Source organism: Salvelinus namaycush, unplaced genomic scaffold (assembly GCF_016432855.1).
Source record: "Salvelinus namaycush isolate Seneca unplaced genomic scaffold, SaNama_1.0 Scaffold877, whole genome shotgun sequence".
Classification (NCBI taxonomy): domain Eukaryota; kingdom Metazoa; phylum Chordata; class Actinopteri; order Salmoniformes; family Salmonidae; genus Salvelinus; species Salvelinus namaycush.
Genome location: NW_024061616.1, coordinates 19,412 through 44,378, shown reverse-complemented (window position 1 = coordinate 44,378; position 24,967 = coordinate 19,412). Strand labels below are relative to the sequence as shown.

The 24,967-nt window shown below is 38.6% G+C and overlaps 4 non-coding genes and 6 pseudogenes across 4 annotated transcripts; all 10 read left to right on the top strand.

The window, feature by feature from the left end:
* The first annotated feature begins 2,485 nt into the window (after positions 1-2,485).
* Positions 2,486-2,639, top strand: LOC120043128 (annotated as a pseudogene).
* Positions 2,640-3,316: 677 nt separating this feature from the next.
* LOC120043145 lies at positions 3,317-3,435 on the top strand. Its single transcript, XR_005476319.1, has one exon. It is a non-coding gene; the product is annotated as a 5S ribosomal RNA (ribosomal RNA).
* Positions 3,436-4,128: 693 nt separating this feature from the next.
* LOC120043188 lies at positions 4,129-4,270 on the top strand (annotated as a pseudogene).
* A 7,025-nt stretch (positions 4,271-11,295) lies between these two features.
* On the top strand, positions 11,296-11,444 carry LOC120043180 (annotated as a pseudogene).
* A 687-nt stretch (positions 11,445-12,131) lies between these two features.
* On the top strand, positions 12,132-12,250 carry LOC120043157. The gene has a single exon (XR_005476327.1). It is a non-coding gene; the product is annotated as a 5S ribosomal RNA (ribosomal RNA).
* A 692-nt stretch (positions 12,251-12,942) lies between these two features.
* On the top strand, positions 12,943-13,089 carry LOC120043132 (annotated as a pseudogene).
* A 684-nt stretch (positions 13,090-13,773) lies between these two features.
* LOC120043156 lies at positions 13,774-13,892 on the top strand. The gene has a single exon (XR_005476326.1). It is a non-coding gene; the product is annotated as a 5S ribosomal RNA (ribosomal RNA).
* A 688-nt stretch (positions 13,893-14,580) lies between these two features.
* On the top strand, positions 14,581-14,734 carry LOC120043135 (annotated as a pseudogene).
* An 8,752-nt stretch (positions 14,735-23,486) lies between these two features.
* On the top strand, positions 23,487-23,637 carry LOC120043189 (annotated as a pseudogene).
* A 682-nt stretch (positions 23,638-24,319) lies between these two features.
* Positions 24,320-24,438, top strand: LOC120043155. Its single transcript, XR_005476325.1, has one exon. It is a non-coding gene; the product is annotated as a 5S ribosomal RNA (ribosomal RNA).
* The last annotated feature ends 529 nt before the right edge of the window (positions 24,439-24,967 follow it).

Sequence of the window (24,967 nt, the reverse complement as noted above, 5' to 3'; positions counted from 1 at the left end):
TGCATTGTTGATGTCCAAATGTGTGTATACCTTAGGGGTTATGGACATGCCGGAATGGGTTCTGAAGGGAATTAATAATTTAGTGTCTGATTTCCTGTGGGGTGGGAAGGGGGTGAAGATTGCTCACGATGTGATGATAGCAAATTATGATAGGGGTGGGTTGAGATTAATAGATCTGGAAGTGAAGTTAAAAGCCATGAGGGTTAAGAGAGTGCAACGGTTTTTGTATGGGGAGGAGGGTCAGGGGTGGAAGGAGTTTTTCAGACATTGGTTGCATAGGAGTGGAGGTTGTGGGGATTACGGGTTGTTAATGTGTTTTAAGCCTAGCATGTATGCAGAGGTGCCTGAGTTTTACCAGGAGGTGTTCAGGGCCTGGGCAGAGTTCTTACCGCAGGTAAGTTATGAGTGTGACTCTATAGGGGTGATTTTGAATATACCAGTTTTTCTGAACCCAATGCTGAAATCAGAGGGAAAGATGATGGAGAGTAAGGTAATAATGAAGGCAGGCATGATAAGAGTGAGGGACTTTAGGTATGAGGTGGTGCCGGGGTTCCTGCCTGATCAGGCGATCGTAGATACTGTCTGGGGTATAGATGAAGATGTCAGAAAAGGGACGGTGTTGCGAATGTATGAGAGGATAAAGGAGTGTGTTCCAGGGGAGTGGGTGAGGCTGCTGGACAATCATTCGAGTAATGGAGTCTTAGAGACCTTGCCTGAGATGAAGGTGAAATGTGGAGAAACCATGCAAGCCTTATCCTCTACTCAGGTGAGGGCCTTATACTGGGCGATTATTACCAGGAAGGTCAGAGCGCCGGCATCGGAGAAAGTGTGGAGGCAAGTTTTTCCAGGGATGGAAGTTGAGACGTTGTGGGAAAACATGGTAGTGAGGCTCAACAGTCTAGAATGTACCCATTTTGACTTTATGTTGAGGCACAACCGTGTTTTTACTAAGGTGGTGTTACATCAGGTAGACAGGTCAGTGTCTCGTGTGTGTGATGTATGTAGAGATGAGGATGAAAATCTGATGCACATGATGTTTGAATGTGTTGATGTGGCGGGGTTTTATGTGAGGTTGAGGGAAATGTTAGAAAGGTACTGGGGAGAAGAGATAATAGGTGGGGTTGATTGGAGGTGGTTGGTATTGTTTGGAGTGGGTCAGCATGTGAGGGGGGTGAATATTGTATTGTTGAATTTTATGCTATCACATGCAAGGTATGCGGTATATTCTAGGAGGAACTTGGCAAGGTTTGAGGGAAAGAGGGTGACAGTGTGGAAGGTATTTGAAGGATTGATAAGGAAGGATGTAGATTTGATGTATAGGTCTAAGCAGGAGGATTTTGAGAGGGTGTTTATGAAGGATTGTGGATTTATTACTGTGGGGGAGGATGGTGGTTTGGTGTATGGGTTTTGATGTGTAAAGTGTTGGAGATATTATTTTTTATTTATTTTTATTTATTTATTTTATTTTTTTTGTGGAATTTGTCTTAATAAAGTCTTGTATGCATTGGTTGTATAATTCTGGTATTTTAATTTCTTTGGGTTTTTTGATTTGATAGGGGGTGAATTGTTTGCCTGCCTATGTTTAGAAATGTATTGATTGAAATGGTTTTTGCATATTGAATTTGTAAATATTGTAAAACAAGAATTTTTTATAATTAAAAAAAAAAAAAAAAAAAAAAAAAAAAAAAAAAATACGCCCAATCTCGTCTGATCTCGGAAGCTAAGCAGGCTCGGGCCTGGTTAGTACTTGGATGGGAGACCGCCTGGGAATACCATGTGCTGTAAGCCTTTTGTCCACTAGGGGGTGTGGCATTATTTCATCAGCAACACTGCCTTGTAGTAAGCATTTGATGCTGAATTGACTAAATGCAGCTTCTATGGGCTAGTCTCCCCTGCCCTTTTAATACGATCAAAGTTCCTTGTGTTGTCAGGGAGCAACTGCCTTTTATTTACAAGACAAATAAGAATATTGTTACTGAATGCAGCTTGTGTGTGCTCTGTGCTCCCTCGCCCTGTTCAAATGATCAAAGGAAATAATGCTGGTGAGGAGTGGAACTGGACTGGTGTCTGATGGCCCTGTGTTTTCCATGTTGGAATTACAACCCTTCTTTTATGGAGTAAATCAAAAGCACAAGAGAATCTGAGATGTTATCGATAATAAATCAATTGGTTTCATGCATTTGTCTGTGTGTGTGTGTGTGTGTGTGTCTGAATGTGATTGTATTTCGTCATATCGCAAACATTTGTGATATCAGATAGGTTAAGATATTAAAAAGTAATTGGTGATTTTTTCGACAGTGTTGCATGATGGGAATCTAGTGGTTCACTGATATAATCTAGTAAACAAAATAAACTACTTTTTCACCACTCTGTGTGCAAGTGCATTCCTAAACGGCATTTAACGCAGGTCGATGTGATATGATATTATCAGAACACAAAGTGGTTCCCGTTAGCGGAAAATGTTGGCACTGGAGAGACTTGCCCTCCACTAAGCAGCAGCGATATCGTGATCAAGAAGTTGGTTCACCCAGTGTGTGGCTTAGCCATTCCACTCTGGCTGGGCTGACCCCTTGCGAATTTTCCAAATGTGGGAATCTCGATTGCAAAATTTATGGTAGTGGTCGTTTGTGCTTTACCCTGATTTCTTTGTTAATGATAAACCGTTGCTTGGCGGCAGGCTTAAGGATGACTTGAGTCAACCGACTGTGCTTATGGAGATCTTTGAAGTCAGTTGTGAAAGAGACTTTGTGGACCAATCGAAAGGTGGAAACATTTGTTTGTAGCAAAACATTGTTGGCATTTTGTCGAAACATTATGTTGCGAAATGCAGCATTGTATTTATGCCACGCTGGTACTTCAATCAAGAGATAGTTGAGAAGCCACTCTAACCCCCCCCGGTCATGATGTGTCATACGCGCCCCATGCGCTTCCAATATGAAATTGTCCATACATGCGTTCCTCCTTAGCACAGAACAATGCAATAGGTTTTCAACATCCAGAGCTTTTGTGTATTTATTGTGGCTAGTAGGATAGCTGCATGGGAAACTGTTGCTGATGATGTATTTGTCAGAAGTCATTGTATTTGTCCGTTTTTTCCCACAAGGCTGAAATATGTGCCCTCGCTTTGAAATGTTAGCAAGGTTTGTTTGTATTTCATCCAACTATCTGTGCTAAAAAGTGATGGCTACAGTATATGTAATTTCTTCCACTTTTTGAGTGAGCCAAAGTTCAAGCTGCTTATCTAATTGGTGAGAATGCAATGTCTGTTTATCAGACTCACTTTGACTTTATATGGTGTACCAAGAGATGTGCCTTCGCTTACGGCCATACCAGCCTGAATACGCCCGATCTCGTCTGATCTCGGAAGCTAAGCAGGGTCGGGCCTGGTTAGTACTTGGATGGGAGACCGCCTGGGAATACCAGGTGCTGTAAGCCTTTTGTCCACTAGGGGGTGTGGCATTATTTCATCAGCAACACTGCCTTGTAGTAAGCATTTGATGCTGAATTGACTAAATGCAGCTTCTATGGGCTAGTCTCCCCTGCCCTTTTAATACGATCAAAGTTCCTTGTGTTGTCAGGGAGCAACTGCCTTTTATTCATAAGACAAATAAGAATATTGTTACTGAATGCAGCTTGTGTGTGCTTTGTGCTCCCTCGCCCTGTTCAAATGATCAAAGGAAATAATGCTGGTGAGGAGTGGAACTGGACTGGTGTCTGATGGCCCTGTGTTTTCCATGTTGGAATTACAACCCTTCTTTTATGGAGTAAATCAAAAGCACAAGAGAATGTGAGATGTTATCGATAATAAATCAATTGGTTTCATGCATTTGTCTGTGTGTGTGTGTGTGTGTCTGAATGTGATTGTATTTCGTCATATCGCAAACATTTGTGATATCAGATAGGTTAAGATATTAAAAAGTAATTGGTGATTTTTTCGACAGTGTTGCATGATGGGAATCTAGTGGTTCACTGATATAATCTAGTAAACAAAATAAACTACTTTTTCACTACTCTGTGTGCAAGTGCATTCCTAAACGGCATTTAACGCAGGTCGATGTGATATGATATTATCAGAACACAAAGTGGTTACCGTTAGCGGAAAATGTTGGCACTGGAGAGACTTTTCCTCCACTAAGCAGAAGAGATACCTGTGATCAAGAAGGTGGTTCACCAAGTGTGGGGCTCAGCCATTGCACTCTGGCTGTGCTGACCCCTTGCGAATTTTCCAAATGTGGGAATCTCGATTGCAAAATTTATGGTAGTACTCGTTTGATCTTTACCCTGATGTCTTTGTTAATGATAAACCGTTGCTTGGCGGCAGGCTTAAGGTTGACTTGAGTCAACTGACTGTGCTTATGGAGATCTTTGAAGTCAGTTGTGAAAGAGACTTTGTGGACCAATCGAAAGGTGGAAACATTTGTTTGTAGCAAAACATTGTTGGCATTTTGTCGAAACATTATGTTGCGAAATGCAGCATTGTATTTATGCCACGCTGGTACTTCAATCAAGAGATAGTTGAGAAGCCACTCTAACCCCCCCCCGGTCATGATGTGTCATACGCGCCCATGCGCTTCCAATATGAAATTGTCCATACATGCGTTCCTCCTTAGCACAGAACAATGCAATAGGTTTTCAACATCCAGAGCTTTTGTGTATTTATTGTGGCTAGTAGGATAGCTGCATGGGAAACTGTTGCTGATGATGTATTTGTCAGAAGTCATTGTATTTGTCCGTTTTTTCCCACAAGGCTGAAATATGTGCCCTCGCTTTAGAAATGTTAGCAAGGTTTGTTTGTATTTCATCCAACTATCTGTGCTAAAAAGTGATGGCTACAGTATATGTAATTTCTTCCACTTTTTGAGTGAGCCAAAGTTCAAGCTGCTTATCTAATTGGTGAGAATGCAATGTCTGTTTATCAGACTCACTTTGACTTTATATGGTGTACCAAGAGATGTACCTTCGCTTACGGCCATACCAGCCTGAATGCGCATTTCCTGATTGGAGAAGTGACGACAGGTGCGAGTGTCTGAGCTGTGAGTGAGTGTTTGCTGGAGAGTGTTTGCTCGAGAGCTATTTTTGTTAATTAATTGGTTTTTGCAATATAATTTATTATTTTCTTCAGTTGAATAGTTTTAAGTTTGGTTAGTCTTCCCCCTTGCAGTTTTTCTGCTTGGGGGAGAGTTTTTTGGATTCATTTTTTTACTATGACGGACAACATGGAAAAGACAAACGGAATGGACAAAGACAACGAAAAGGCGCAACGGAAGAAAAATGAAGATAAAGAAGAAATGAAATATGGCAAGGAATACACGGTGGCAATTGAGTTGGAAGGAGAAGACAAGGTGACGACAATGGAACTACTAAGAGCAATTAAGGAGGTGTGTGGAGAGGTGGTGGGATGCCGAATGAAAGGGGAGAAGAAGTACGAAATTACGATGAGAAATGAAAAAGGAAAAGAACGTCTAATGGATGGATTAAGAATAAAGGATACAAAGATTCTGGCGAGAGATATTAATGTGAAGGAAGTGGTGGTGTCGTTCATGAATCTCCCAGTATATGTAGAAGACGGTGTGATACTGGGCAAGCTGAGTAGCTGGGGAGTGGCGGCTGTCTCGGAGATAAGGAGGAGAGTTTGGCCAGGAACAGAGGTGGTTGACGGGACACGTTTCTGCAAGGTCAAGTTCACAGAAAAAGTGACATCATTACCTTATTCTACAAGAATTGAGACGTTGGAGGGAGCAGAATATTTCAGAGTCATCCATGACAAACAGGTCAGAGTGTGTCGTATGTGTATTCAACCCGGGCACATAGTTAAAGACTGCCCGGAATTTAAGTGTTTTAAGTGTGGCAATCAAGGACACTATGCGAGGGAATGTGATGGAGAGAAGGAAAGGAATTTTTGTGGTGGATGCAGAAAGAGAGTGGCGGAGTGCAACTGTGGAGAGGTTAGGGCTGGAGAGGGGAGTCAAACACTATTCGAGGAAGCAGTTGTATTGTCGAAAGAAGGAGAAGAAGATGGAGGAGAGGACGTGGTGGAGGGTGGAGAGACGGAGGAAGGAAGAAGGAAGAAGGACCAGAAGATAAATGAAATTGGGAGCAGTATGGACTCAGAAGTAAGAAGAGGGAGTTTTCAGGAGGAGGGGGGGAGTGGAATGGGGGGAAGCACGGGGGACTCACAGGTTTTGGGGGAAGGCACAGCACTAACAAGTAGCTCGGGGGGTGAAGAAATGGAGGGGGTTATGGAGTTGATGACAATACCAGAGACGGTGATGAGCACGGGGAGCACAACGACTATACAAGAAACGGAGATGAATACGGGGAGCACAACGGATGTGGATGTCAAGAGGGTGAGTTGGCTGGAAAACATGGACTTGGAAGAGATATCGGATACGGAGGATGGAGAAAAGATTGAAAGAACGAGGGAAGGATACAGGAAGAGGAAAGCGGCGGGAAGAGGGGGAGAGAAAGGGTGGAAGAGGAAAGAAACTGGATAACAGGTAGAGGAAAATGAAATTATATTTTATCATTTTATTATTTATTAGAATGGTAAATATAATGTCAATAAATGCAAATGGATTGAGGACAATGGGAAAATTTAATAGAATAATAAAAATGAAGAAGTCAGATATTTTATGTATTCAAGAGACGCACTGGGATAATGTATGTGTTTTAGAAGTTAAAAAAATATGGAGGGATTTTATTTATGTAAACAACGGCAGAGGGAATTCAAGTGGGGTTGCTATTTTATTGAGGAGGGATGTGGTGGATAATGTGAAACAGATATATAATGATAATAATGGGAGGATTTTAATTGTAGATTTTGAATATATGAGTATGGTTTTTAGAATTATAAATATTTATGCGCCTAATACTGAAATAGAGCGCAAAGATTTATTTTTAGAAATAGGGAAATGGTGTGAGGGAAACTGTATTGTAGTTGGGGATTTTAATGTTAAAATGGATAGACTGGATATGACAAGAGGAGCTATTTTTAGAAGTGATGTATCTAGGGGGGTTTTAAAGAAGATGATGTTAGAAAAAGGAATAATTGATATATGGAGAGAGGAAAATCCAGAAAAAAGAGAATTTTCTAGAAGGCAGGTGGTTTTAGGGGATTTGAAACAAACGAGGATAGATCTGGTTTTAGTAAAAGAAGGTTTAAGGAATTTTATGAAAGATATTAAGTATGTTTTTACAACTTTTAGTGATCATGCAGGTTTAACATTTTCAGTGGGATTAGATAAGGAAAGAACAGGGGGTGGAATATGGTGTATGAATGCAGGGTATTTGGGAGATGAGGAATATGGGAAACAACTTAAATCTTTGATAGCATGTGAAATGGAGGATAAGCAGAAAGAGAATGATAAGTGTTCATGGTGGGATAAGGTTAAGGAAAAAATAAAAGTTTTTAGTATAGGATATGCAAGGAAAAAGAGAGGTAGGATGAAAAGAGAAGAAAATGAGTTGAGGGCTAAATTGGATAAAGAAATGAGGAAGTGTGACAGTGAACCTAATTATAATATAGGAAAGTTTTTGGAATTAAAAGCACAATTGACTAAATATGAAATAGATAAGTGTAAGGGTGCAATTATAAGAAGTAAGGCAAAGTATGTTTTGGAGGGGGAGAAATGTACTTCATTTTTTCTTGGATTAGAGAAGAATAAACAGAGGAGAACATATATTAGAGAGATCGAAAATATAAAGGGTGAAGTTGTCAATGATTATGTAGAGGTTTTAGAAACAGTGCAGAATTTTTATAAGGATTTATTTAAGAAAGGGGAGGTGGATGAGGGGTGTGTAAAGGAGATATTGGATAGTGTGGATGTGCAAATTAATGTAGAGGATAAACAAATGTGTGATGGGAAGATAACATTGACTGAAGTTAAAGATGCGATTAAGGGTTTACAAGTAAATAAGAGTCCTGGAGTAGATGGAATAATTGCAGAGTTTTATAAAATATATGCCAGTTTTTTAGCACCTATTTTATTGGAAGTTTATCAATATATGGAGGATAATGATAGTATTTCTGAATCTATGGTGACAGGACTGATAACGATTTTATATAAAAATAAGGGGAGTAAATTAAAATTGGAGAATTATAGGCCAATTAGTTTATTAAATTCGGATTATAAGATTTTAGCAAAGATACTGGCAAATAGAATGAAGCAAGTTTTAAATGATATTATAGCACCTACACAGAATTATAGTGTGCCTGGTAGAGATATTGCGGATACAATTAATACAATTAGAGATGTGATAAATAAAATGAATCATGATAAGATGGGGGGAATTGTTTTAAGCATAGATTTAAATAAAGCTTTTGATAGGGTGGAACATGATTTTATGTTTAGGGTAATGGATAAATATGGTTTTGGTAATAGAATAATAGGATGGATAAAATTATTATATAAGAAGGCAAAAAGTAGGGTGAAATGTAATGGGGTTTTAACCGATTCTTTTATTCTTGAGAGATCTGTGAGACAGGGGTGTCCTTTATCAGCTTTATTATTCGTTTTATCGGTAGAACCTTTAGCAGCATTTCTTAAAAGAGATAATCTTATAAATTGTGTAGAGACTCCGCAAGGAGGTTTTAGTTTGATACATCAATACGCAGATGATACCACTATAACAGTTAGAGATGAGGGTAGTGTAAAAAGGGTGATGGAGTGTTTTAAAGTATATGGACAAGCATCGGGTGCAAAGGTTAACATGGAGAAGTCAGTAGTAATGTATATTGGGAAGATTAATGAGGGGAATTTTCCTTTTAAAGTGGTTAAAGATTATTTTAAGGTATTAGGAGTGTTTTTAGGGGTGAAAGAAATGGAAGCTAGGGATTTGACATGGAGTGGTGTAATAAATAAAGTTAGAAAGGTGGTAAATATGTGGAGGGGGAGGTCTTTGAAATTAAAAGGGAAAGTAATTGTCATAAATTCATTGTTGATGTCAATATTTATTTATGTAATGAATGTTTTGGATATGCCAGAATGGGTTTTATCTGAAATGAATAAAATTGTAGTTGATTTTTTATGGGAAGGGAAGGGGGTGAGAATAGCTTTTAAAACTTTGATTGCAGGTTATGAGGAGGGGGGTTTGAAGTTGGTAGATTTAAGTGTAAGGAAAACAGCAATTAGAGTAAAAATGGTACGGAAATATTTATTTGGTGAATTGGATTATGGGTGGAAAAGGTTTTTTAAAGAGTATTTGCAGGAGGTTGGGAGGATGGGGGACAATGGTTTATTGATGAGTATGAAGAAGGAAATGTTAGGTAATATACCTTTGTTTTACAGAGAAGTGTTTGAGGCTTGGGGGCGGTTTTTACCAAATATTTATTATGAATGTACCAGTTTAGAAAATATTTTAAATCAGCCGATATTTTTAAATCCAAAGATAAAGTGCAATAATATGATGTTGTTTTGTAAATATTTTATGAGGGCTGGGATGAGGCAGATAGGTGACATAGCATATGAGGTAATTCCTGGGTTTCTTCCATTTCAGGCTATATATGACAATGTGGTTGAAGTAGATGAAGAAATAAGTAAAACTACTGTGGAGAATATGTACAAGAAAATATTAGGATGTATTCCCGGGGAGTGGGTGATTTTAATAAACAAAGAGGTGGTCAAAAGATCTAGGGCTTTACCAGTTTTATATTATGAAAGTAATGGGGAGAAACATGATTTATCAGGGCTAAAAGTTAAAATGGTTTATAGAAAATGTATTTTAAAAGAGATAAAAAGTCCTGCTGCGGAGAAAGTGTGGTCTAGGGTGTTTCCAAACATGGATGTAAAATCAATATGGAAGAATGTAAATGTAAAATATAATTTTATAGAATGTGAAGACAATGATTTTAAATTGAAACATAATAGGATTTTTACAAATGTGGTTTTGCATCAAATAAATAGGGATATTAAAAGAGAATGCGATATTTGTGGTACGGGGGTGGAAAATTTGATGCACTTTTTTATTGAATGTAGTAGGTTGAAAGACTTTCACGAGTTTTTAAAAGGGCTTTTAGTAAAACATTGGGGAGAAGAGATTTTTACTGGGGTGGAGTGGAGGAGGTTGTTTCTTTTTGGTGTAAATGGGAAAAGTAAAGTTTTAAATTTTAATTTGGTGAATTTTATACTAAGTCATGCTAGATATGCGATAAGATTAAGAAGAAATTTAGGTCATTATGAAGGGAAAATTGTGAGTGTGGAAGGTTTTTTTAGGAGCATATTAGAGAGAGATATAGAGATAATATATAGATACGGTGGAGGAAATTTTGAAAAATTGTTTGTGTGGGGGAGTACTTTTATTGAAATTCTGTCAAATGGGAAACTTGTATTTCATTATTAAGTGGATTTAGTGGATGATTGTGTTTTTTAATAGGTTTTATTTTATTTATTTTTGATTTTTTTGATTTTGTAAAAGGATGAATTGTTCATCCTTTTTTATTATTGATTGAATGTTGTAAATATTATGTGTTTTTTCATAATAAAAGATAAAAAAAAAAATAAAAAAATATGCCCGATCTCGTCTGATCTCGGAAGCTAAGCAGGGTCGGGCCTGGTTAGTACTTGGATGGGAGACCGCCTGGGAATACCAGGTGCTGTAAGCCTTTTGTCCACTAGGGGGTGTGGCATTATTTCATCAGCAACACTGCCTTGTAGTAAGCATTTGATGCTGAATTGACTAAATGCAGCTTCTATGGGCTAGTCTCCCCTGCCCTTTTAATACGATCAAAGTTCCTTGTGTTGTCAGGGAGCAACTGCCTTTTATGCATAAGACAAATAAGAATATTGTTACTGAATGCAGCTTGTGTGTGCTCTGTGCTCCCTCGCCCTGTTCAAATGATCAAAGGAAATAATGCTGGTGAGGAGTGGAACTGGACTGGTGTCTGATGGCCCTGTGTTTTCCATGTTGGAATTACAACCCTTCTTTTATGGAGTAAATCAAAAGCACAAGAGAATCTGAGATGTTATCGATAATAAATCAATTGGTTTCATGCATTTGTCTGTGTGTGTGTGTGTGTGTCTGAATGTGATTGTATTTCGTCATATCGCAAACATTTGTGATATCAGATAGGTTAAGATATTAAAAAGTAATTGGTGATTTTTTCGACAGTGTTGCATGATGGGAATCTAGTGGTTCACTGATATAATCTAGTAAACAAAATAAACTACTTTTTCACCTACTCTGTGTGCAAGTGCATTCCTAAACGGCATTTAACGCAGGTCGATGTGATATGATATTATCAGAACACAAAGTGGTTACCGTTAGCGGAAAATGTTGGCACTGGAGACACTTTTCCCTCCACTAAGCAGAAGAGATACCGTGATCAAGAAGGTGGTTCACCCAGGTGTGGGGCTCAGCCATTGCACTCTGGCTGTGCTGACCCCTTGCGAATTTTCCAAATGTGGGAATCTCGATTGCAAAATTTATGGTAGTGCTCGTTTGAGCTTTACCCTGATGTCTTTGTTAATGATAAACCTGTTGCTTGGCGGCAGGCTTAAGGATGACTTGAGTCAACTGACTGTGCTTATGGAGATCTTTGAAGTCAGTTGTGAAGGAGACTTTGTGGACCAATCGAAAGGTGGAAACATTTGTTTGTAGCAAAATATTGTTGGCATTTTGTCGAAACATTATGTTGCGAAATGCAGCATTGTATTTATGCCACGCTGGTACTTCAATCAGGAGATAGTTGAGAAGCCACTCTAACCCCCCCCCCGGTCATGATGTGTCATACGCGCCCCATGCGCTTCCAATATGAAATTGTCCATACATGCGTTCCTCCTTAGCACAGAACAATGCAATAGGTTTTCAACATCCAGAGCTTTTGTGTATTTATTGTGGCTAGTAGGATAGCTGCATGGGAAACTGTTGCTGATGATGTATTTGTCAGAAGTCATTGTATTTGTCCGTTTTTTCCCACAAGGCTGAAATATGTGCCCTCGCTTTAGAAATGTTAGCAAGGTTTGTTTGTATTTCATCCAACTATCTGTGCTAAAAAGTGATGGCTACAGTATATGTAATTTCTTCCACTTTTTGAGTGAGCCAAAGTTCAAGCTGCTTATCTAATTGGTGAGAATGCAATGTCTGTTTATCAGACTCACTTTGACTTTATATGGTGTACCAAGAGATGTACCTTCGCTTACGGCCATACCAGCCTGAATATGCCCGATCTCGTCTGATCTCGGAAGCTAAGCAGGGTCGGGCCTGGTTAGTACTTGGATGGGAGACCGCCTGGGAATACCAGGTGCTGTAAGCCTTTTGTCCACTAGGGGGTGTGGCATTATTTCATCAGCAACACTGCCTTGTAGTAAGCATTTGATGCTGAATTGACTAAATGCAGCTTCTATGGGCTAGTCTCCCCTGCCCTTTTAATACGATCAAAGTTCCTTGTGTTGTCAGGGAGCAACTGCCTTTTATGCATAAGACAAATAAGAATATTGTTACTGAATGCAGCTTGTGTGTGCTCTGTGCTCCCTCGCCCTGTTCAAATGATCAAAGGAAATAATGCTGGTGAGGAGTGGAACTGGACTGGTGTCTGATGGCCCTGTGTTTTCCATGTTGGAATTACAACCCTTCTTTTATGGAGTAAATCAAAAGCACAAGAGAATCTGAGATGTTATCGATAATAAATCAATTGGTTTCATGCATTTGTCTGTGTGTGTGTGTGTGTCTGAATGTGATTGTATTTCGTCATATCGCAAACATTTGTGATATCAGATAGGTTAAGATATTAAAAAGTAATTGGTGATTTTTTCGACAGTGTTGCATGATGGGAATCTAGTGGTTCACTGATATAATCTAGTAAACAAAATAAACTACTTTTTCACCTACTCTGTGTGCAAGTGCATTCCTAAACGGCATTTAACGCAGGTCGATGTGATATGATATTATCAGAACACAAAGTGGTTACCGTTAGCGGAAAATGTTGGCACTGGAGACACTTTTCCTCCACTAAGCAGAAGAGATACCGTGATCAAGAAGGTGGTTGACCCAGTGTGGGGCTCAGCCATTCCACTCTGGCTGTGCTGACCCCTTGTGAATTTTCCAAATGTGGGAATCCGATTGCAAAATTTATGGTAGTGCTCGTTTGAGCTTTACCCTGATGTCTTTGTTAATGATAAACTGTTGCTTGGCGGCAGGCTTAAGGATGACTTGAGTCAACTGACTGTGCTTATGGAGATCTTTGAAGTCAGTTGTGAAGGAGACTTTGTGGACCAATCGAAAGGTGGAAACATTTGTTTGTAGCAAAATATTGTTGGCATTTTGTCGAAACATTATGTTGCGAAATGCAGCATTGTATTTATGCCACGCTGGTACTTCAATCAAGAGATAGTTGAGAAGCCACTCTAACCCCCCCCCGGTCATGATGTGTCATACGCGCCCCATGCGCTTCCAATATGAAATTGTCCATACATGCGTTCCTCCTTAGCACAGAACAATGCAATAGGTTTTCAACATCCAGAGCTTTTGTGTATTTATTGTGGCTAGTAGGATAGCTGCATGGGAAACTGTTGCTGATGATGTATTTGTCAGAAGTCATTGTATTTGTCCGTTTTTTCCCACAAGGCTGAAATATGTGCCCTCGCTTTGAAATGTTAGCAAGGTTTGTTTGTATTTCATCCAACTATCTGTGCTAAAAAGTGATGGCTACAGTATATGTAATTTCTTCCACTTTTTGAGTGAGCCAAAGTTCAAGCTGCTTATCTAATTGGTGAGAATGCAATGTCTGTTTATCAGACTCACTTTGACTTTATATGGTGTACCAAGAGATGTACCTTCGCTTACGGCCATACCAGCCTGAATATGCCCGATCTCGTCTGATCTCGGAAGCTAAGCAGGGTCGGGCCTGGTTAGTACTTGGATGGGAGACCGCCTGGGAATACCAGGTGCTGTAAGCCTTTTGTCCACTAGGGGGTGTGGCATTATTTCATCAGCAACACTGCCTTGTAGTAAGCATTTGATGCTGAATTGACTAAATGCAGCTTCTATGGGCTAGTCTCCCCTGCCCTTTTAATACGATCAAAGTTCCTTGTGTTGTCAGGGAGCAACTGCCTTTTATAAGACAAATAAGAATATTGTTACTGAATGCAGCTTGTGTGTGCTCTGTGCTCCCTCGCCCTGTTCAAATGATCAAAGGAAATAATGCTGGTGAGGAGTGGAACTGGACTGGTGTCTGATGGCCCTGTGTTTTCCATGTTGGAATTACAACCCTTCTTTTATGGAGTAAATCAAAAGCACAAGAGAATCTGAGATGTTATCGATAATAAATCAATTGGTTTCATGCATTTGTCTGTGTGTGTGTGTGTGTCTGAATGTGATTGTATTTCGTCATATCGCAAACATTTGTGATATCAGATAGGTTAAGATATTAAAAAGTAATTGGTGATTTTTTCGACAGTGTTGCATGATGGGAATCTAGTGGTTCACTGATATAATCTAGTAAACAAAATAAACTACTTTTTCACCTACTCTGTGTGCAAGTGCATTCCTAAACGGCATTTAACGCAGGTCGATGTGATATGATATTATCAGAACACAAAGTGGTTACCGTTAGCGGAAAATGTTGGCACTGGAGAGACTTTTCCTCCACTAAGCAGAAGATATGCTGTGATCAAGAAGGTGGTTGACCCAGTGTGGGGCTCAGCCATTCCACTCTGGCTGGGCTGACCCCTTTTGAATTTTCCAAATGTGGGAATCTCGAATGCAAAATTTATGGTAGTGGTTGTTTTTTCAAAATTTATGGTAGTGGTCGTTTGTGCTTTACCCTGATATCTTTGTTAATGATAAACTGTTGCTTGGCGGCAGGCTTAAGGATGACTTGAGTCAACCGACTGTGCTTATGGAGATCTTTGAAGTCAGTTGTGAAAGAGACTTTGTGGACCAATCGAAAGGTGGAAACATTTGTTTGTAGCAAAACTATTGTTGGCATTTTGTCGAAACATTATGTTGCGAAATGCAGCATTGTATTTATGCCACGCTGGTACTTCAATCAAGAGATAGTTGAGAAGCCACTCTAACCCCCCCCCGGTCATGATGTGTCATACGCGCCCATGCGCTTCCAATATGAAATTGTCCATACATGCGTTCCTCCTTAGCACAGAACAATGCAATAGGTTTTCAACATCCAGAGCTTTTGTGTATTTATTGTGGCTAGTAGGATAGCTGCATGGGAAACTGTTGCTGATGATGTATTTGTCAGAAGTCATTGTATTTGTCCGTTTTTTCCCACAAGGCTGAAATATGTGCCCTCGCTTAGAAATGTTAGCAAGGTTTGTTTGTATTTCATCCAACTATCTGTGCTAAAAAGTGATGGCTACAGTATATGTAATTTCTTCCACTTTTTGAGTGAGCCAAAGTTCAAGCTGCTTATCTAATTGGTGAGAATGCAATGTCTGTTTATCAGACTCACTTTGACTTTATATGGTGTACCAAGAGATGTACCTTCGCTTACGGCCATACCAGCCTGAATGCGCATTTCCTGATTGGAGAAGTGACGACAGGTGCGAGTGTCTGAGCTGTGAGTGAGTGTTTGCTGGAGAGTGTTTGCTCGAGAGCTATTTTTGTTAATTAATTGGTTTTTGCAATATAATTTATTATTTTCTTCAGTTGAATAGTTTTAAGTTTGGTTAGTCTTCCCCCTTGCAGTTTTTCTGCTTGGGGGAGAGTTTTTTGGATTCATTTTTTTACTATGACGGACAACATGGAAAAGACAAACGGAATGGACAAAGACAACGAAAAGGCGCAACGGAAGAAAAATGAAGATAAAGAAGAAATGAAATATGGCAAGGAATACACGGTGGCAATTGAGTTGGAAGGAGAAGACAAGGTGACGACAATGGAACTACTAAGAGCAATTAAGGAGGTGTGTGGAGAGGTGGTGGGATGCCGAATGAAAGGGGAGAAGAAGTACGAAATTACGATGAGAAATGAAAAAGGAAAAGAACGTCTAATGGATGGATTAAGAATAAAGGATACAAAGATTCTGGCGAGAGATATTAATGTGAAGGAAGTGGTGGTGTCGTTCATGAATCTCCCAGTATATGTAGAAGACGGTGTGATACTGGGCAAGCTGAGTAGCTGGGGAGTGGCGGCTGTCTCGGAGATAAGGAGGAGAGTTTGGCCAGGAACAGAGGTGGTTGACGGGACACGTTTCTGCAAGGTCAAGTTCACAGAAAAAGTGACATCATTACCTTATTCTACAAGAATTGAGACGTTGGAGGGAGCAGAATATTTCAGAGTCATCCATGACAAACAGGTCAGAGTGTGTCGTATGTGTATTCAACCCGGGCACATAGTTAAAGACTGCCCGGAATTTAAGTGTTTTAAGTGTGGCAATCAAGGACACTATGCGAGGGAATGTGATGGAGAGAAGGAAAGGAATTTTTGTGGTGGATGCAGAAAGAGAGTGGCGGAGTGCAACTGTGGAGAGGTTAGGGCTGGAGAGGGGAGTCAAACACTATTCGAGGAAGCAGTTGTATTGTCGAAAGAAGGAGAAGAAGATGGAGGAGAGGACGTGGTGGAGGGTGGAGAGACGGAGGAAGGAAGAAGGAAGAAGGACCAGAAGATAAATGAAATTGGGAGCAGTATGGACTCAGAAGTAAGAAGAGGGAGTTTTCAGGAGGAGGGGGGGAGTGGAATGGGGGGAAGCACGGGGGACTCACAGGTTTTGGGGGAAGGCACAGCACTAACAAGTAGCTCGGGGGGTGAAGAAATGGAGGGGGTTATGGAGTTGATGACAATACCAGAGACGGTGATGAGCACGGGGAGCACAACGACTATACAAGAAGCGGAGATGAATACGGGGAGCACAACGGATGTGGATGTCAAGAGGGTGAGTTGGCTGGAAAACATGGACTTGGAAGAGATATCGGATACGGAGGATGGAGAAAAGATTGAAAGAACGAGGGAAGGATACAGGAAGAGGAAAGCGGCGGGAAGAGGGGGAGAGAAAGGGTGGAAGAGGAAAGAAACTGGATAACAGGTAGAGGAAAATGAAATTATATTTTATCATTTTATTATTTATTAGAATGGTAAATATAATGTCAATAAATGCAAATGGATTGAGGACAATGGGAAAATTTAATAGAATAATAAAAATGAAGAAGTCAGATATTTTATGTATTCAAGAGACGCACTGGGATAATGTATGTGTTTTAGAAGTTAAAAAAATATGGAGGGATTTTATTTATGTAAACAACGGCAGAGGGAATTCAAGTGGGGTTGCTATTTTATTGAGGAGGGATGTGGTGGATAATGTGAAACAGATATATAATGATAATAATGGGAGGATTTTAATTGTAGATTTTGAATATATGAGTATGGTTTTTAGAATTATAAATATTTATGCGCCTAATACTGAAATAGAGCGCAAAGATTTATTTTTAGAAATAGGGAAATGGTGTGAGGGAAACTGTATTGTAGTTGGGGATTTTAATGTTAAAATGGATAGACTGGATATGACAAGAGGAGCTATTTTTAGAAGTGATGTATCTAGGGGGGTTTTAAAGAAGATGATGTTAGAAAAAGGAATAATTGATATATGGAGAGAGGAAAATCCAGAAAAAAGAGAATTTTCTAGAAGGCAGGTGGTTTTAGGGGATTTGAAACAAACGAGGATAGATCTGGTTTTAGTAAAAGAAGGTTTAAGGAATTTTATGAAAGATATTAAGTATGTTTTTACAACTTTTAGTGATCATGCAGGTTTAACATTTTCAGTGGGATTAGATAAGGAAAGAACAGGGGGTGGAATATGGTGTATGAATGCAGGGTATTTGGGAGATGAGGAATATGGGAAACAACTTAAATCTTTGATAGCATGTGAAATGGAGGATAAGCAGAAAGAGAATGATAAGTGTTCATGGTGGGATAAGGTTAAGGAAAAAATAAAAGTTTTTAGTATAGGATATGCAAGGAAAAAGAGAGGTAGGATGAAAAGAGAAGAAAATGAGTTGAGGGCTAAATTGGATAAAGAAATGAGGAAGTGTGACAGTGAACCTAATTATAATATAGGAAAGTTTTTGGAATTAAAAGCACAATTGACTAAATATGAAATAGATAAGTGTAAGGGTGCAATTATAAGAAGTAAGGCAAAGTATGTTTTGGAGGGGGAGAAATGTACTTCATTTTTTCTTGGTTTAGAGAAGAATAAACAGAGGAGAACATATATTAGAGAGATCGAAAATATAAAGGGTGAAGTTGTCAATGATTATGTAGAGGTTTTAGAAACAGTGCAGAATTTTTATAAGGATTTATTTAAGAAAGGGGAGGTGGATGAGGGGTGTGTAAAGGAGATATTGGATAGTGTGGATGTGCAAATTAATGTAGAGGATAAACAAATGTGTGATGGGAAGATAACATTGACTGAAGTTAAAGATGCGATTAAGGGTTTACAAGTAAATAAGAGTCCTGGAGTAGATGGAATAATTGCAGAGTTTTATAAAATATATGCCAGTTTTTTAGCACCTATTTTATTGGAAGTTTATCAATATATGGAGGATAATGATAGTATTTCTGAATCTATGGTGACAGGGCTGATAACGATTTTATATAAAAATAAGGGGAGTAAATTAAAATTGGAGAATTATAGGCCAATTAGTTTATTAAATTCGGATTATAAGATTTTAGCAAAGATACTGGCAAATAGAATGAAGCAAGTTTTAAATGATATTATAGCACCTACACAGAATTATAGTGTGCCTGGTAGAGATATTGCGGATACAATTAATACAATTAGAGATGTGATAAATAAAATGAATCATGATAAGATGGGGGGAATTGTTTTAAGCATAGATTTAAATAAAGCTTTTGATAGGGTGGAACATGATTTTATGTTTAGGGTAATGGATAAATATGGTTTTGGTAATAGAATAATAGGATGGATAAAATTATTATATAAGAAGGCAAAAAGTAAGGTGAAATGTAATGGGGTTTTAACCGATTCTTTTATTCTTGAGAGATCTGTGAGACAGGGGTGTCCTTTATCAGCTTTATTATTCGTTTTATCGGTAGAACCTTTAGCAGCATTTCTTAAAAGAGATAATCTTATAAATTGTGTAGAGACTCCGCAAGGAGGTTTTAGTTTGATACATCAATACGCAGATGATACCACTATAACAGTTAGAGATGAGGGTAGTGTAAAAAGGGTGATGGAGTGTTTTAACTTTTACCGCCTCTCAACCCCGTATCCGGGATCACCCCCCACCCCCCCCACACTGATTAGCATCGCTAGCATAGCTTCACAAGTAAATAGTAGCATCTAAATATCATTAAATCACAAGTCCAAGACACCAGATGAAAGATACAGATCTTGTGAATAAACCCATCATTTCTGTTTTTTAAAATGTTTTACAGGGAAGACACAATATGTAAATCTATTAGCTAACCACGTTAGCAAAATACACCATCTTTCTTTGTCCACCATTTTCTCTCTCCACCACTAGCTATCACCAATTCGGCTAAACTAAGATATTGATAGCCACAAACCAAGAAAAAAACTCATCAGATGACAGTCTGATAACATATTTATGGTATAGGATAGGTGTTGTTAGAAAAAAGTGCATATTTCAGGTAGAAATCACAGTTTACAATTGCACCGACCATCACAAATCGACTAGAATTACTAGATAGAGCAACGTGTATGACCAATTTACTCATCATAAAACATTTCATAAAAATAGACAAAGCATAGCAATGGAAAGACACAGTTCTTGTGATTTCAGACCATATTTCAGATTTTCTAAGCGTTTTTCAGCGAAAACACAATAAATCGATAAGTTAGCATACCACATGTGCAAACGTTAGTAGAGCATGAATTCAAGGCAAAGGGAGCTATAACGTTATCATCGCCAAAATATATTAATTTTTTCACTAACCTTCTCAGAATTCTTCCGATGACACTCCTGTAACATCATTTTACAACATACATATACAGTTTGTTCGAAAATGTGCATATTTAGCCATACAAAACCGTGGTTATACAATGGAAATAGTCACAACTCAAGCATCAAAATGAGGGACGTCAGCTTTCAGAGTGATCTAGTTTAATCGAAAGCTAATCATATACTTGACTAAAAAATACAGAGTTGACAGGAATCGAAAGACAAATTAGTTCTTAATGCAACCGCTGACTTACATTTTTAAAATTATCCTTACTTTTCAATACAGGGTTCGCCAAGTGAAGCTATACCAAACAAAATGGCGAAATATGCGTTTAAAATATTTCGACAGAACAACGATTTATCATATTAAATATTGCTTACTTTGAGCTGTTCTTCCATCAGATTCTTGGGCAATGTATCCTTTCTATGTTATAAATTTCTTTTGGTCGATAGATGTCCTCTGTCCTTCGAAATGTCCACTACCAACGACCGAGACCCCCGAAACGTTCCCAAAGCTAAAAAGTGCACGACAAAGAAATTCCTCAGAATCGCACTAAACGGATATAAATTGCTATAAAACGGTTCAAATTAACTACATTATGATGTTTTTAACAACTATAACGAGTAAAAACATGACCAGAGAAATATTACTGGTTAAACAACGATTTGGAATGAGGCAAGTCCGATGTCCATCCCGCTTGTGACGCGCGAACAAAAGAGAGTGTACTCCCACGTTTTGTGGTTTTATATGGGCTGGGATTGTGCAATCGATTCCATTCAAAACGTGATGACGTACAGACACCCAGAGGAAGACGTAGGCAGTGTCGGTTTCTTCATAGCATTCACTGTCGCCTTAAAAACAGACTCCAGATCAGGGGTAAAAATTTCTGAAATCTGACCCCTGTCATGAAAAGTGCTGTAGATATTGTTCTGTACCACTCAGAGACAAAATTCCAACGGGTATAGAAACTATAAAGTGTTTTCTATCCAATAATAACAATAATATGCATATAGTATATGGACAAGCATCGGGTGCAAAGGTTAACATGGAGAAGTCAGTAGTAATGTATATTGGGAAGATTAATGAGGGGAATTTTCCTTTTAAAGTGGTTAAAGATTATTTTAAGGTATTAGGAGTGTTTTTAGGGGTGAAAGAAATGGAAGCTAGGGATTTGACATGGAGTGGTGTAATAAATAAAGTTAGAAAGGTGGTAAATATGTGGAGGGGGAGGTCTTTGAAATTAAAAGGGAAAGTAATTGTCATAAATTCATTGTTGATGTCAATATTTATTTATGTAATGAATGTTTTGGATATGCCAGAATGGGTTTTATCTGAAATGAATAAAATTGTAGTTGATTTTTTATGGGAAGGGAAGGGGGTGAGAATAGCTTTTAAAACTTTGATTGCAGGTTATGAGGAGGGGGGTTTGAAGTTGGTAGATTTAAGTGTAAGGAAAACAGCAATTAGAGTAAAAATGGTACGGAAATATTTATTTGGTGAATTGGATTATGGGTGGAAAAGGTTTTTTAAAGAGTATTTGCAGGAGGTTGGGAGGATGGGGACAATGGTTTATTGATGAGTATGAAGAAGGAAATGTTAGGTAATATACCTTTGTTTTACAGAGAAGTGTTTGAGGCTTGGGGGCGGTTTTTACCAAATATTTATTATGAATGTACCAGTTTAGAAAATATTTTAAATCAGCCGATATTTTTAAATCCAAAGATAAAGTGCAATAATATGATGTTGTTTTGTAAATATTTTATGAGGGCTGGGATGAGGCAGATAGGTGACATAGCATATGAGGTAATTCCTGGGTTTCTTCCATTTCAGGCTATATATGACAATGTGGTTGAAGTAGATGAAGAAATAAGTAAAACTACTGTGGAGAATATGTACAAGAAAATATTAGGATGTATTCCCGGGGAGTGGGTGATTTTAATAAACAAAGAGGTGGTCAAAAGATCTAGGGCTTTACCAGTTTTATATTATGAAAGTAATGGGGAGAAACATGATTTATCAGGTCTAAAAGTTAAAATGGTTTATAGAAAATGTATTTTAAAAGAGATAAAAAGTCCTGCTGCGGAGAAAGTGTGGTCTAGGGTGTTTCCAAACATGGATGTAAAATCAATATGGAAGAATGTAAATGTAAAATATAATTTTATAGAATGTGAAGACAATGATTTTAAATTGAAACATAATAGGATTTTTACAAATGTGGTTTTGCATCAAATAAATAGGGATATTAAAAGAGAATGTGATATTTGTGGTACGGGGGTGGAAAATTTGATGCACTTTTTTATTGAATGTAGTAGGTTGAAAGATTTTCATGAGTTTTTAAAAGGACTTTTAGTAAAACATTGGGGAGAAGAGATTTTTACTGGGGTGGAGTGGAGGAGGTTGTTTCTTTTTGGTTTAAATGGGAAAAGTAAAGTTTTAAATATTAATTTGGTGAATTTTGTAATAAGTCATGCTAGATATGCGATAAGATTAAGAAGGAATTTAGGTCATTATGAAGGGAAAATTGTGAGTGTGGAAGGTTTTTTTAGGAGCATATTAGAGAGAGATATAGAGATAATATATAGATACGGTGGAGGAAATTTTGAAAAATTGTTTGTGTGGGGGAGTACTTTTATTGAAATTCTGTCAAATGGGAGACTTGTATTTCATTATTAAGTGGATGATTGTGTTTTTTAATGGGTTTTATTTTATTTATTTTTGATTTTTTGATTTTGTAAAAGGATGAATTGTTCATCCTTTTTTATTATTGATTGAATGTTGTAAATATTATGTGTTTTTTCATAATAAAAGATAAAAAAAAAAAAAAAATATGCCCGATCTCGTCTGATCTCGGAAGCTAAGCAGGGTCGGGCCTGGTTAGTACTTGGATGGGAGACCGCCTGGGAATACCAGGTGCTGTAAGCCTTTTGTCCACTAGGGGGTGTGGCATTATTTCATCAGCAACACTGCCTTGTAGTAAGCATTTGATGCTGAATTGACTAAATGCAGCTTCTATGGGCTAGTCTCCCCTGCCCTTTTAATACGATCAAAGTTCCTTGTGTTGTCAGGGAGCAACTGCCTTTTATTTATAAGACAAATAAGAATATTGTTACTGAATGCAGCTTGTGTGTGCTCTGTGCTCCCTCGCCCTGTTCAAATGATCAAAGGAAATAATGCTGGTGAGGAGTGGAACTGGACTGGTGTCTGATGGCCCTGTGTTTTCCATGTTGGAATTACAACCCTTCTTTTATGGAGTAAATCAAAAGCACAAGAGAATCTGAGATGTTATCGATAATAAATCAATTGGTTTCATGCATTTGTCTGTGTGTGTGTGTGTGTCTGAATGTGATTGTATTTCGTCATATCGCAAACATTTGTGATATCAGATAGGTTAAGATATTAAAAAGTAATTGGTGATTTTTTCGACAGTGTTGCATGATGGGAATCTAGTGGTTCACTGATATAATCTAGTAAACAAAATAAACTACTTTTTCACCACTCTGTGTGCAAGTGCATTCCTAAACGGCATTTAACGCAGGTCGATGTGATATGATATTATCAGAACACAAAGTGGTTACCGTTAGCGGAAAATGTTGGCACTGGAGAGACTTTGCCCTCCACTAAGCAGAAGAGATACCGTGATCAAGAAGGTGGTTGCACCCGGTGTGGGGCTCAGCCATTGCACTCTGGCTGTGCTGACCCCTTGTGAATTTTCCAAATGTGGGAATCTCGATTGCAAAATTTATGGTAGTGCTCGTTTGCGCTTTACCCTGATGTCTTTGTTAATGATAAACCGTTGCTTGGCGGCAGGCTTAAGGATGACTTGAGTCAACTGACTGTGCTTATGGAGATCTTTGAAGTCAGTTGTGAAAGAGACTTTGTGGACCAATCGAAAGGTGGAAACATTTGTTTGTAGCAAAATATTGTTGGCATTTTGTCGAAACATTATGTTGCGAAATGCAGCATTGTATTTATGCCACGCTGGTACTTCAATCAGGAGATAGTTGAGAAGCCACTCTAACCCCCCCCCGGTCATGATGTGTCATACGCGCCCCATGCGCTTCCAATATGAAATTGTCCATACATGCGTTCCTCCTTAGCACAGAACAATGCAATAGGTTTTCAACATCCAGAGCTTTTGTGTATTTATTGTGGCTAGTAGGATAGCTGCATGGGAAACTGTTGCTGATGATGTATTTGTCAGAAGTCATTGTATTTGTCCGTTTTTTCCCACAAGGCTGAAATATGTGCCCTCGCTTAGAAATGTTTGCAAGGTTTGTTTGTATTTCATCCAACTATCTGTGCTAAAAAGTGATGGCTACAGTATATGTAATTTCTTCCACTTTTTGAGTGAGCCAAAGTTCAAGCTGCTTATCTAATTGGTGAGAATGCAATGTCTGTTTATCAGACTCACTTTGACTTTATATGGTGTACCAAGAGATGTACCTTCGCTTACGGCCATACCAGCCTGAATATGCCCGATCTCGTCTGATCTCGGAAGCTAAGCAGGGTCGGGCCTGGTTAGTACTTGGATGGGAGACCGCCTGGGAATACCAGGTGCTGTAAGCCTTTTGTCCACTAGGGGGTGTGGCATTATTTCATCAGCAACACTGCCTTGTAGTAAGCATTTGATGCTGAATTGACTAAATGCAGCTTCTATGGGCTAGTCTCCCCTGCCCTTTTAATACGATCAAAGTTCCTTGTGTTGTCAGGGAGCAACTGCCTTTTATGCATAAGACAAATAAGAATATTGTTACTGAATGCAGCTTGTGTGTGCTCTGTGCTCCCTCGCCCTGTTCAAATGATCAAAGGAAATAATGCTGGTGAGGAGTGGAACTGGACTGGTGTCTGATGGCCCTGTGTTTTCCATGTTGGAATTACAACCCTTCTTTTATGGAGTAAATCAAAAGCACAAGAGAATCTGAGATGTTATCGATAATAAATCAATTGGTTTCATGCATTTGTCTGTGTGTGTGTGTGTGTCTGAATGTGATTGTATTTCGTCATATCGCAAACATTTGTGATATCAGATAGGTTAAGATATTAAAAAGTAATTGGTGATTTTTTCGACAGTGTTGCATGATGGGAATCTAGTGGT